This window comes from Dromiciops gliroides, chromosome 4, assembly GCF_019393635.1.
Source record: "Dromiciops gliroides isolate mDroGli1 chromosome 4, mDroGli1.pri, whole genome shotgun sequence".
Taxonomy (NCBI): domain Eukaryota; kingdom Metazoa; phylum Chordata; class Mammalia; order Microbiotheria; family Microbiotheriidae; genus Dromiciops; species Dromiciops gliroides.
The window spans coordinates 161,127,411-161,141,383 of record NC_057864.1 but is presented as its reverse complement, the minus strand read 5'-3'; the positions used below and the strand labels follow the sequence as shown (position 1 = coordinate 161,141,383).

Here is a 13,973-nt window from a genome sequence, read left to right as displayed (position 1 = left end):
ATTTTATATAATAATAATTTATTATTTCTAAGTATTTTCCTTTCATTAAACTGCTTTCAACGCTGAGTACTATACTGATATCCATATGATTGGTAAAATTTATTTTTATTGACTAGGCAAACTTATTGCCCATACCTTTACCTCATTCTTGCAAAACTAAATTGTTGTTGTTGTTGAGTTGTTTTCAGTTGTGTCTGACTCTTTGTGACTCCATTTGGAATTTTCTTGGCAGAGAAACTGGAGTGATTTTGCCATTTCTATCTCCAGCTCAGTTGACATATGAGTAAACAGAGGAAAGGTGAAGTGAGACATAGCTAGTAGGTGTCTGAGGCTGAAGTTGAACTCAGGTCCTTTTCATTCCATGCTAAACTAAACAATAAGATTTCTATCCACTATAAGAAAGAACTTTTTGGTTGCTATGTTAAAGTCAACAAAAACTGCAGTGATTTGCTGCTTCTGACTATCAAAACTCCTTAAATGAATCCTAGAAATTCTACATTCCTGGCTAGGTTAGGTCAACTTTACATAGCTAGGAGGATGAAATTAAGAGGTACTTAGAATAAAATTTAATATTTAGTTATGAGGGGCACCTAGGTTGCGCAGTGGATAAAGCATTGGCCCTGGATTCAGGAGGACCTGGATTCAAATGTAACCTCAAATGCTTAACACTTACTAGCTGTGTAACCCTGGGCAAGTCACTTAACCCTCACTGTCCTGCAAAGAAAAAAAAAAGATTTCATTATGAACACTGAAAAGTACAGCTATTTGGCAGAATTATCTCATAAGATTGAGACAACTTTGTTTTTCTTTTTTAGTGAGGCAATTGGGGTTAAGTGACTTGCCCAGGGTCACACAGCTAATAAGTGTTAAGTGTCTGAGGCCAAATTTGAACTCAGGTACTCCTGACTCAAGGGCTGGTGCTCTATCTACTGCGCCATCTAGTTGCCCCAACTTTTTTTTAAAATAAAGCACTTACCATGAGTTTACATTTCTATGTTTACCAGCCAGCCTTCAATTACAATGTAAGTGAAAAAGTTTAATTTTGCTAGAGTGAAATAGAACTAGGAAAAGAGGGAATTCACTACATCCTTGGTTAGAGTTTGGCAGACATGTAGAAACTTTTTTTCTGAAGTTTTCTCTTTATTTCTCCTTAAACTTTTTCTTCCTGGCTTTACAAACTGTTCCACAGAAGGCATTGCAAAGTACCTATTTCTTGTTTGATCTTTTGTTCAGTACCAAGGTATCAGTCGCTTCTTGTACTTATGCCAGATGATATGTACAATAATGTTTTTTCTCCAGGTACCTGGTCTTGGTCTTTCTTGGTCTGTCTGAAGAAATCTCAAAACCTGTTTCCTGAACAAGTTTATTTAAAGCATCCATGACAACTTTCCTCATCACTATGGACTTGGCAATGACAATCTCTGTCTTTGCCTCCAGCCAGTTAGAACTATATTTCTTTCTTTCAGTGGGACATACCAAAGTTTATGTAAATCTTCCATACTCTTGTACCTTCACTGTTCACAAGTACATGCCCTGCCTGATTTGACTATTTCTTCTCCCTAATTTTTTGGATCATCAAAAAATTTCTTCTCATCCTTCTCATCCAAAGTAGTATGAATTAATCTATATTGGTGGAAGGTGTGATGTTGACTGTATTCCTGTTTAACAAACTGAAAGTCAACCTCTTTTTTTTTTTTTTTTTTGCAGGGCTATGGGAGTTAAGTGACTTGCCCAGGGTCACACAGCTAGTAAGTGTCACGTATCTGAGGCCGGATTTGAACTCCGATACTCCTGAATCCAGAGCCAGTGCTTTATCCACTGAAAGCAAACCTCTTACTGGTGTTGGAGGCCAGTGAGGCGATCAATGTTCCTGGAGCTCAGGCAGCAACAAGCCTACTGACCGGAATTGTCACCCTGCTTCCTTCATGCTTAATCAAGGACTTTCTTAATGATAATATTAATAGGAAACAGGTATACTTTCATAATGAATATTCTACAGTGGACCACATCTTTATCATCATGCAACTAATACAAGATATTCTGCTGTTTGTTGATTATGAAAAAGCATTTGATTTGGTACAGCAAAATGCTGCCTTAAGGGGTCTTTACCAACAATATGTTTCTTATCCTTACATCAAAGTCATTCAAGATTACTTGAATGATATAATAGCAGTTATAACCTTGTTTACTGATCTTTGGATCATTAACATCAAGTAGGGCATAAAGAAGGATGTTTGCTACTCTCATGAATAATAACAACAGCTAGTATTCATAGAATGCTTTAAGATTTGCAAAGTAATTTACAAATATTATCCCATCTGATCCTCACAATAACCCTGGGAGACAGGTTCTATTGTTATCCCCATTTTACAGATAACTAAACTGAGGTTTAAATGAAGGTTAAATGATTTGCCCAGAGTCACACAACTAAAAGGTGTTTTGAGATCAGATTTGAACTTTGATCTTCCTGGCTCCAGGACTAGTGCTAATGGAGAAAATCCAATGTGGAGTCCAAGTTAAAGAAAGATTTTTTATGAATGATTTATTTCCCCAAATGCTCTTGTTCATAGTTGACATGCTAATTGAAAGCCCTGTAACATTGCAGAGCCTCCTGCAAGAGAACTGTAAACAAAAGCCTAGGAGAAGATTGAAGGACCTGTGGGAGTTGGAAGGCTGAGTAGAAGATTGAAAGACCTTTCATTGTCGAAGGATGCCAAGCAGCTGTGCTGACCAGATGCAGTCTTGGGCTGCAGCTGTAGGAAAGAAGGAGCTAGCACACGCCTGGTGAGTGCAGTAGGAGAGGGATGGGGACCTTGATGGCTGTGGGTACTTGCAGGAGAGCACAGTCCCTGGCTTTGGTTCTAGGGAAGAGAGGACAATTGAAGTTTGCAGCTACCAGATGGACCACAGGGAGCAAGAGTGTTCGGAGGACAGTGTGGCTAGGGGCATTGGCTGTGGTCTAGGGGTAAAGAGGGGTGCCCAAGGTTGGGCCCTAGGACAGAGTTCAGAAAATAACAGTTAGAAGGCCAGAGGCTTGGGGGCATCATTCTCTACACCTCCAGACTAGAACTTTATAATAATAGCTGCTAAAAGCAAAATAAAAATGAGTAAGCAAAGGAGAAAGAACCCAATAATAGATAGCTAGTATGGAGACAGAAGATCTGGGTTATATGCAGAGGAAGCTAACTTAAAAAGTCACTCCTTTTTCAATGAGAAATGTCGAGTAGTCACAAGCTCAGAAATAGTTCTTGGAAGAACTTTAAAAGGACTTTAAATATCAAATAAGAGAGACTGAGGAAAAATTAAGAGCAATCCAAGAAAATCAAGAATATTATGAAAAGAAAGTCAACCAACTGGAAATAGAGAATTGAAAACTTAAGGAAAAAAATAATTTCTTGAAAACTAGAACTGGGCAAGGGGAAGCTACTGGCATTATAAAATACCAAGAAATAATCTAACAAAGTCAAAAGAATGAAAAAATAGAAGAGAATGTGAAATATCTCATCAGAAAAACAACTGATTTGGAGAACAGATTAAGGAGAGACAATTGATAACCACAATTTACTGAGAACTGACTGATCCTCACCTATTCCTCATTCCCAGACCAACAAATTGCCTGGGACTAACCAATCTTTGTCAATTCCAGACTCCTGATGGTTTTATGGATTTCCCAAACAAACTATCCCCCTCCCAAAGATTTCTAAGCTTGCTTCCAGGACTGTAGATCATTATGTAAAAAGGTTCATTTACATTAAGTAGTTTCGATTTAGAGTTAAGTAGTTTATATTTTTGAGAAACTTACCTAACCCAAGGGCAGTCTCATTGCTCCCTTTGTTCTATTACCCCATATAAACCCTGTCCTTAGTCCCTATCTTTGGGTATTCCTAGAAATCTTGCTTTGTGATACTCCAAGTTATACCTCCTCTGCTCCGATTGAAGACCTTAATTCTCCTATATTGATTGTTTCATTAATTTTCAGGTCGACACATATAAAAATAGTTGGACTAGCTAAAAGTTATTATTAGAAAAAGAATCTTGATACAATACTACAAGAAAATAAGGAAAAGTGCCCTGAAGTACTAGAACAGAAGGCAAAGCTAAAACAGAAAAAATCCATTTATCGCCACCTGAAAGGGATCCTAGGAAGAAAATTTACAGGGATAGCTTAGCCAAGTTTCAAAGCACCTAGGCTAAGGAAAAAATATTGCAAGCAAAAAGGAAAAAAAATTAATATCATAGAGTTACAATAAAGATTATACAGGACCTAGCAGGTACTACATTGAAGGACTGTAGGTCTTGGAACAAAAGAGCTGGGGTTATGATTAAGAGTAACTTACCCAGCAAAGTTAAGTATGTGAAAATGGGTACCTTGATTTACTTAAGTCCCCCGATTATCCAGGGAACCAGAACAGCTGTATAAGGACTGGCTTCATTGGCTAACACACCAACAATCCTTCCTATGACCAAGAGTAAACGTAGTTGGATGGTCAGTAACTGAAGCCAAAGATTTATCTGACTGCAGGATATGCAACTATGGATCAGCTATAATCCTTTTTCTTTTTAAAGAGATCTCATCCAGACCTTAAACCGAACTGCTTATCACCAAGAATGCCTTCTGATTTGTGTATCAATGGTCATATCCTCCACTCCTGAAATTCCTCATATACCCATCCCTTCACTTTAGGAGTGGGTCTTCTAAACCCACCTTTCCTCCAAATTTCTTACCTGTTTTTGTTTAAACTGTTTATAAACCCTTGAAATCTATTGCATAGTGTCCTATTCAGCAATAGGCTGGATAGCACCTATGATCATGCCTGATTTTCTTTCCTGCTTAACAAAACCTTTCTTTTAATTTTTACAGGCATTGTCTTTTTCTGGTTTGCTTCCCATTTAGGAAGAAGGGGATTTAAATCTCAAGAACTGGCCTAAGCATTCTCCAGTCTTCCTCTTTATAGAAAGAGAGATCTAAATACCATTTAAGAGGGTGTTTTCCTTTGTTTACAAGTACAATCATGAATGAAAAAAAAATGGACATTTAACATACTAAAAGACTTTCACATATTTGTGACAAAAACAACAGAACTTAATGGAAAATTTGACATATAATATCCAGGAGAAATATAAGGTAAACATTAAAAGAGCAATTATAATGGGCAGCTAGGTGGCACAGTAGATAAAGCACCAGCCCTGGATTCAGGAGGACCTGAGTTCAAATCCAGTCTCAGACACTTGATACTTACTAGCCGTGTGACCCTGGGCAAGTCACTTAACCCTCATTGCCTTGCAAAAAAAAAAAAGACCAATTATAAGGAACTCAATAAGGTCAAACTGTTTATTCTTATATGTGAAAATGCTATCAATATTCTTATGATTGACATCATTATATGGGTAGTTTGAAAGAAAGGCTTGAGCTGAGCTGTGTATGATGGGGTGCTTCTAAAAATAAAACTGCATAGGGAGAGATAAAGAGGAGTAATTATTTCATACAAATGAGGCATGAAAGGAAGAATTGATACAGAAGAAGTGGTAGAGAGGGCAGGTATTGCTGGAACTTTACTCTTTTTTATTTTTTTTAGTGAGGCAATTGGGGTTAAGTGATTTGCCCAGGGTCACACAGCTAGTAAGTGTTAAGTGTCTGAGGCTGGATTTGAACTCAGGTACTCCTGACTCCAGGGCCGGTGCTCTATCCACTGTGCCACCTATCTGCCCCTGGAACTTTACTCTTAAGGGGAACCACATATATATTGAGAGGGCTATAATAAAGTCTTCTAAATTTAGAAAGAAATAAGAGGGTGAGGGGATAGGATAAGGGAGTGACTTTTAGAAGGTTATGTAGAGTAAGAATTAGGAGGGAGGGGGGCAGCTAGATGGTGCAGTGGATAGAGCACTGGCCCTGGAGTCAGGAGAACCTGAGTTCAAATCCAGCCTCAGACACTTGACATTTAGTAGCTGTGTGACCTTAGGCAAGGCACTTAACCTCAACTGCCTCACCAAAAACAAACAAACAAACAAAAAGAATTAGGGGGGAGGGAGGAGATAAAGGAGAAATTATTAGAAAGAGAGATTCCCCAATTGAGAAATGGTCAAAGGATATGAACAGGAGGTTTTCAGATGAAGAAATTAAAGCTATCTATAGCCATATGAAAAAATGTGCTCAATCACTACTGATTAAAGAAATTAAAACTACTCTGAGGTACCAAACTCACACCTAATTGGCTAATATGACAAAAAAAGGAAAATAATAAATGTTGGAGGAGATGTGGGGAAAATGGAACACTAATGCACTGTTGGTGGAGTTGTGGACTGATCCAACTATTCTGGAAAGCAATTTGGAACCTTGCTCAAAAAGCTATAAAACTGTGCATACCCTTTGACCCAGCAATACCACTACTAGGTCTATATCCCAAAGAGATCATAAAAAAAGGGGAAAAGATGCACATGTATAAAAATATTTATATGGGGGCGGCTCAGTGGCGCAGTGGATAAAGCACTGGCCCTGGATTCAGGAGTACCTGAGTTCAAATCCGGCCTCAGACACTTAGCACTTACTAGCTGTGTGACGCTGGGCAAGTCACTTAACCCCCATTGCCCCGCAAAAAAAAAAAAAAAGAAAAGAGAAAAGAAAAAAAAAAGAAAAAATATTTATAGCTGCTCTTTTTGTGGTGCCAAAGAATTGGAAATTGAGGGGATGCCCATCAATTGGGGAATAGCTAAAGAAGTTGTTTAATGGAATACTATTGTGCTGTAAGAAGTTATAAGCAGATGGATTTCAGGAAGAACCTGGAAAGACTTACATGAATTGATGCTGAGTGAAATGAACAGAGAACCAAGAGAGCATGGTACATAGCATCAGTAACATTGTGTGATGATCACCTGTGATAGAGTTAACTCTTCTCAGCAATACAATGATCCCAGACAATGCCAAAAGACTTAGGGGGGAAAATGCTCTCCACATCCAGAAAAAGAACTATGGAATCTGAATGCAGATTGAAGCATACTATTTTCACTGTTGTTATTGCTTTTTGTTGTTGTTTCTTCTTTCTTGTTTTTTTTTCCTTTTGTTCTGATTCTTCTCTTACAACATGACTAATGTGGAAATATGTTTAACATGATTGTAATGTATAACCTATATCAGATTGTGTGCTGGCTTCAGGAAAGGGGAGGGAAGGGAGGATGGGAGAAAAATTTGGAAATGAACTATCTCTACATGTAATTGGAAAAAATTAAGGGTCTAGTAAAGAAAAAAAAAGAAAAGAAAGGTAGATTAAGGTAGAGGGTCGGGGGAGAGGATAAGGGAGTAAGGGACTCTTAAAGGGATGGGTAGATTAAGGAATCAGAGGGCAAGGTAGCAGGGTAAATAGGGCAAGAAGCATAGTAAAGAAAAATAGGATGGTGGGAAATACACAAGTAATTAAAACTTAGAATATGAGTGGGATGAATTTACCCATAAAATGGAAACAGTAGAACTATTTGGTACTTGCTAAGAAATGAAGAGACAGATTAGTAGAACTGATATATATATATATGTGTGTGTGTGTGTGTGTGTGTATGTGTATACACACACATGTACATACAAACATAGTAGTAAAGGACTATAGTAACTGTATATGACAAATATAAAGATTTAAGTTTTGGGGATAAGGTTCATTTTTTCATAAAAATTGTTGGGAAAACTGGAAAGCAGTTTTGCAGGAATTGGGCATAGACCAATATATTGAACCATGAATCAAGATAAGGTCAAAATGGATTTGTGGCCTAGATATAAAAGGAAATATTACAGGAAAATTAAAAAAACATGGAACATGTTACCTAACAGACTCATGGATAGGAGAATAATATGAGATAGAGGTATAAAATGGATAATATCAATTATTTTAAATTTAAAAGTTCTTATATAAATAAAACCAGTGTAGCCAAGATTAGATGGAAAGCAGAAAATTGGGGAAGAACTTTTATAGAGAATCTCTCAGGGGGTCTCATTTCCCAAATATATGTAGAACTTTGTCAAATTTATAAGATTATATAAGTCATACCCCAACTAATGAGTGGTCAAATGATAAGAACAGGTAGTTTCTTGATGAAGAAATCAAGACTATATGTAATTATATGAGAAAATGCTCTAAATCATTGAATAGAGAAATGCAAATTAAATATTTTGAGATATCATCTTACACCTATTAGATTGGCTAAAATTATAGGTTCTCTTTAATTGGGGAATGACTAAATAAGCTGTGGTATAGGATTGTTTTGTTGTTGTTGTTGTTGTTTTTGGTGAGGCAATTGGGGTTAAGTGACTTGCCCAGGGTCACACAGCTAGTACATATCAAGTGTCTGAGGCTGAATTTGATTCCAGGGCTGGTGCTCTATCCACTGCGCCACCTAGCTGTCCCTGTGGTATAGGATTGTGATGGAATGTTGTGCTTTAAGAAATGATGAGCTGGGGCAGCTAGGTGGTTCAGTGGATAGAGCACCGGCCCTGGATTCAGGAGTACCTGAGTTCAAATCCGACCTCAGACACTTAACACTTACTAGCTGTGTGACCCTGGGCAAGTCACTTAACCCCAATTGCCTCACTAAAAAAAAAAAAAAAAAGAAATGATGAGCTGATTGATTCAGAAAAACAAGGAAAGACTTGGAACTATGAAGGAAGATGCTATACATCTCCAGAGAAAGAACTGGCAAATAGAAATATGAGTAATATGGTTTTGAATATATGTATATGGGTATATGTGTATATATGTGTACATTTATATGTGTGTGTGTGTGTGTATATATATGTATATATATATATATATATAGACTGCAGTCTAACATCTAGTCAAAAATTATCCTGGCGCATATCAGTGTTCTATGGAAGACTCATTTAATCTCTGGCCTACTTGGCCATGTCCATTTTCTTTTTAAAAAATATTTTATTTCCCACCCCAATTACATGTAAAAAACAATTTTTAACATTCAGTTTTTTAAAAAGTTTTGATAGGAAAGAATTGGAAATTGAAGGGATGCCCATCAATTGAGGAATGGCTGAACAAGTTGTGGTATATGAATGTAATGGAATACTATTGTGCTGTAAGAAATGATAAGCAGGATGATTTCAGAAAAATCTGGAAAGACTTACATGAATTGATGCTGACTGAAGTGAGCAGAACTAGAAGAAGATTGTATAAAGTAACAGCAACATTGTGCAATGGTCAACTGTGATAGACTTAGCTCTTCTCAGCAATACAATGATCCAAGAGAATTCCAAAGGACTCATGATGGAAAATGTTCTCTACATCCAGAAAAAGAACTATGGAGTCTGAATGCAGATTGAAGCATACAATTTTCAGTTTTGTTGTTTTGTTTCTTCTTTCTTATGGTTTTTCCTTTTGTTCTGATTCTTCTCTCACAACATGACTAATGTAGAAATATGTTCAATATGATTGCACTGTATAACCTATATCAGATCACTTGCTGTTTTGAGAAGGGGGGAGGAAAGGAGAAAAATTTGGAACTAAAAATCTTACAAAAATGAATGTTGAAAACTATCTTTACATGTAATTGGAAAAAATAAAATAAAATATTTTTAAGGAAAAAAAAGTTTTGAGTTCTAAATTCTATCCTTCCCTCTCTCCCCTCTCTCCATTCCTGTCCTTTTCTTTTTCCTTCCTTTCTAATACTTCATTCATCTATAGTTGCTAAAGGTAAAATTGCTCATGTATAGTCCCATGCCTTTTAAAAGAAGAAACATTTTTATTTAAAGTTTTGAGTTCCAAATTCTATCCCTCTTTCCCTCCCCTGTCCCCCACCCAAGGCAATAAGGAGATATAGGTTATACATGTGCAATTATGTAAAACATTACCATATCAGTCATTTTGTATAAGAAAACCCAAATAAAAGAAAAAATAAAAGAAAGTGAAAAATAGCATGTTTCAGTCTGTGTTCAATCAATATCAGTTCTTTCTCTGGAGGTGGACAGTCTGCTTCATCATTAGTTCTTTGGGATCATCTTGGATCATTGCATTGCTGAGAATAGTTAAGTCATTCACGCATCTTCATCCAACAATATTGCTGTTCATACCTTTCTTAAGTAGACATTTTATTTGCTTAAAAAAATATACAAAAAAGGAAATTTCGTATGAAACACAAGAGAAAATCTGTTTCCAGAAATATAGTTGTTAGAGAACTTGAGAGAAAAAGGAACACCTCTGATCAGGACACTTGGAGATAACAGAGTGCTGAGAGTACTGGATTGAAAACACCTCTCACATGGGAAGAATTGATGAACTGTTGCAAAGTTAAGTGGGCAGTGCCTAGAGAACAATTTATACAGTAACGGCAATTTTGTAAAGATAATCAACTTTGAAAGACTTAATAACTCTGGTCAACATAATGACTAACCACAATTCCAAAGGAATCCTGATGAAACATGCTAGCTAACTCTGGAAAGAGAATCGATGGACTCAAAGTCCAGATTGAAACATACTTTCTTCCTTTTTTTTTTTTTTGGTAATGTGGCTAATGTGGAAATTTGTTTTGCATGTGTGTACATATTTATAATGGTTGTTATTTTTCCTGACTTCTCAATGGGTGGGAGAGGGGAAAGGACAAGGAAGGAAATTTGGAACTAAAAATAAATTAAATTGAATTAAAGCTTAAAAACAAAAGAAAACACGCCTCTTTAAATATATAGATCTATATAGATCTACATAGATATAGACATAGTGCCCAGAATGGAACATAGTAATCCAAATGTTCTCTGACCAGGGGAGAGTATAACAACACTATCCCTCTCTAGTCCTGCACACTTAAGTCAGCTTACATAGTAGCTTTTTTTTTGTTTTTTCAGTCTGCTCTATCAGATTGCCGATACATATTGTGTTCATAGTCTACTAAAATCTCCAGCACTGGTTTTTGTTGTTTTTCACATGCCTGGTTTCTAGTTTTGCCTCCATCAGCTTATACTTCTAAAGTTGTTGTTTTGTCTGTTTTGGGAGGGGACTCTACCACAAGACTTTATCTCTCAACTTTCATTTTATTAGATCTGGCCCAGTGTTCTACCCAATCAATTTGTTGTTTAGTCATTTTTCAGTCATATCTTACTCTCCATGACCCCATTTAGGGTTTTCTTGGCAAAGACACTGGAGTGGTTTGCCATTTCCTTCTCCAGATCATTTTACAGATGAGGAGACTGATGCAAACTGGGTTAAGTGATTTGCCCAGGATCACACTGCTAGTAAGTATCTGAGGTCAGATTTGAATTTTAATTTTTTTTGCGGGTCAATGGGAGTTAAGTGACTTGCCCAGGGTCACACAGCTAGTAAGTGTTAAGTGTCTGAGGTCAGATTTGAACTCAGGTCCTCCTGAATCCAGGGCTGGTGCTCTATCCACTGTGCCACCTAGCTGCCCCTGGATTTGAATTTTAAAAGATGAGTCTTTCTGACTCAAGACCTGGCAATCTATCCACTGCATCACCTAGATGCCTGAGATGTTTATAGTACATCTAATTTGAGATGTCCAAAAAACAGCTGGTAACAAAATATTGGAGTTCAGGAAGGAGGCTAGGCTGGATATATAGATCTATGGGTCATCTGCATAAAGGTGATAATTGAACCCATGGGTGCTGATGAGATAACCATGTAAGGCAGAGTAGAGAAAAAAAAGAAGAGAGCCCGTGATAGTCTTGATAATAGCTAGCATTATTTAGTACTTTTAATATTTGCAAAAGAACAACTCTGGGAGATTGGTGCTATTATCCCCATTTTATAGATGAAGAAACTGAGATAGACAAATTGAGTGACTGGCCCAGGGTCACATACCTAGCAAAAGTCTGAGGCTAGATTTGAACTGAAGTTTCCTGACTCTAGGTGAGAATGAAGGACAAAGAATAATAGTGGCCTCTTCATCTTTTTTTTTGTGTGTGTGTGTGTGTGTGTAATTTAAGATTCTAAATGTGGATTCTAATCTGTTCCCCCAGTTTTGGGGGAAACTGACTAAAATCACTGATAAAACGAGTTTAGGTTTTTAAGGGTTTATTGGAAAATAGAAAGAAAAAAATTGAGAACAGAATTCCAACGGCCTGGCATTCCTATCTTTCCTCAAATTTCCTGTGAAGTCCTCTGCCGCCGCCACCATCCAGTCAGGAACCCAAAAAGCCCCAGCACTCTCTGTGCAGGCTCCCTTTCCTCCTTCCTGTCTCCTCCCAGACCATAGGAGGCTCCTCAAGTTGATTGGCTGGTAGCCTTGATAGACAGCCCCCATGAGCAAACGTCATTTCCTGACGCCAAGGAAAAGCCACAATGCCTCTGAGGCATTTTCCTCATGGTGGAGCTTTCCCACAGCAAGTCTCCAGTAGGTGGCATCATTCCAATCATTACAGTCCCCCCTTTTGTTCCTCAAGAAACAAAATGTTTCCTTGACGGAACAGTAAAAAGAATATAATAACTATTGCTAACTAATAATATGTGAACAACAATATAGAAAAGGAAGAGAGGAAAGTTTTGTCCAGAGGGGCGATTTTTTTTTCTTTTTGTCCTCATGAACCGACACTTTGACATTAGTCTTGCAAAGGGAGAGCCTCTGCAGAGAGTACATGTTACAGATGGCATATAATAACAGAAAGGAGATAGTAAAAACTAATAAAGCAAAACAGTTCATATAAAGTCTCTGAGTTCTCTTGTCTTCTTGAAGTGGTAAGATGTCATCAGGAGGAAACTGAATTCTGGTCTGGAAAACTAGATTCCGGACTCTGGTCTGGATTCTGGTCTGGAAAAACTGAATTCTGGACTCTTGTCTGGAAAGCTGGATTCTCTTCTTTAACTGTTTGAATTGCTGTATTTTTACTAAACCTTAGCATAGCATTTATATCCTTAGACTTCTAATAGAGGGTTGAGGTAGTTATGCAATCTGTAACACTTTTTACCACCATGTGTCTGGATCTTTCTAATGTTGTCATAATGTTCTTTATGGTAGAAAATGTGGAGTTCTCTAGCATCAGTTTTGTCTGTGCCACTGATTTTCAATAAGGGCTGATTTAACTGATGAATTACCACATTCAGCTGATGCTGCTTAGCAAATGCTACAATTGTATCATTTCCTCCCCACTTTCCAAATTTCTTTAATTCGTCAACATATTCTTCAAAAGGGGAGTCATTTACTCTAAAAGACTCAAACTCTTGTCTATGGTTAATCATGTAAGAAGCAGCTTCTTGTCTGTGTCTGAGATGATTTCTACAGTGACCTTCTAGCTGGTCTGCTAAAGCCCTAAAAAGGCAATTTCCGTCTCCTGATACTTTACGAAGACTGAGTCCCAAAGCATTTAACTGATCAGTGGGATTATCAAATGGGAACTGCCTATTTCCTCTGAACTCTCTTTGCTCTTTAACAGTTGCTATCGTTAGGGTTTTTAGCTCTTTAGCGTCTACCTCAGGTCTATCTGAAATCTCTTCACCTATGAATGGTGCAGGCTTTACATGAGAGCAATGAATCCATGAATCTTTTTCACCAATTTTAATGGCAGTAGGAGTTGTCAATAATACCTGAAAAGGCCCTTCCCAGGCAGGTTGGGTTCCACTGGTTCTCTGAAAATTCTTTACATATATTTTATCTCCTGGGTTGAAGTTATGCAATGAAAAGTCTAATGGTTCTGCCTGGACCACAGCTCCTGCCTCATGGAGTTCACGTAGCCTGGTTTGTAATTCCTGTATATAGGAGGCAACAGAAGTATCACCTCCCACCAGTGATGTATAAACTGGGGAAAAAGTTTTAGCTTGGATAGGAGGGTGACCAAAAAGCATTTCATAAGGAGATATATGAAGTTCTCCTCTTGGTCTACTTCGTAGATAGAATAATGCCAATGGTAGAACATCAGGCCATTTCAAATGGGGGGGACTTAGGATGTTTAAAAGATCCATTTGAAATTTAAAACAGCCTATACTTGGTAGTTCTTTCCAATTTAAGGGGACAGGGGAGGGGAAATCTTACACAATCAGAAG

General features: G+C 37.5%; 1 pseudogene; it reads right to left on the bottom strand.

Moving 5' to 3' along the window:
- Window positions 1-875: 875 nt before the first annotated feature.
- Window positions 876-10,410, bottom strand: LOC122754759 (annotated as a pseudogene).
- Window positions 10,411-13,973: the final 3,563 nt, after the last annotated feature.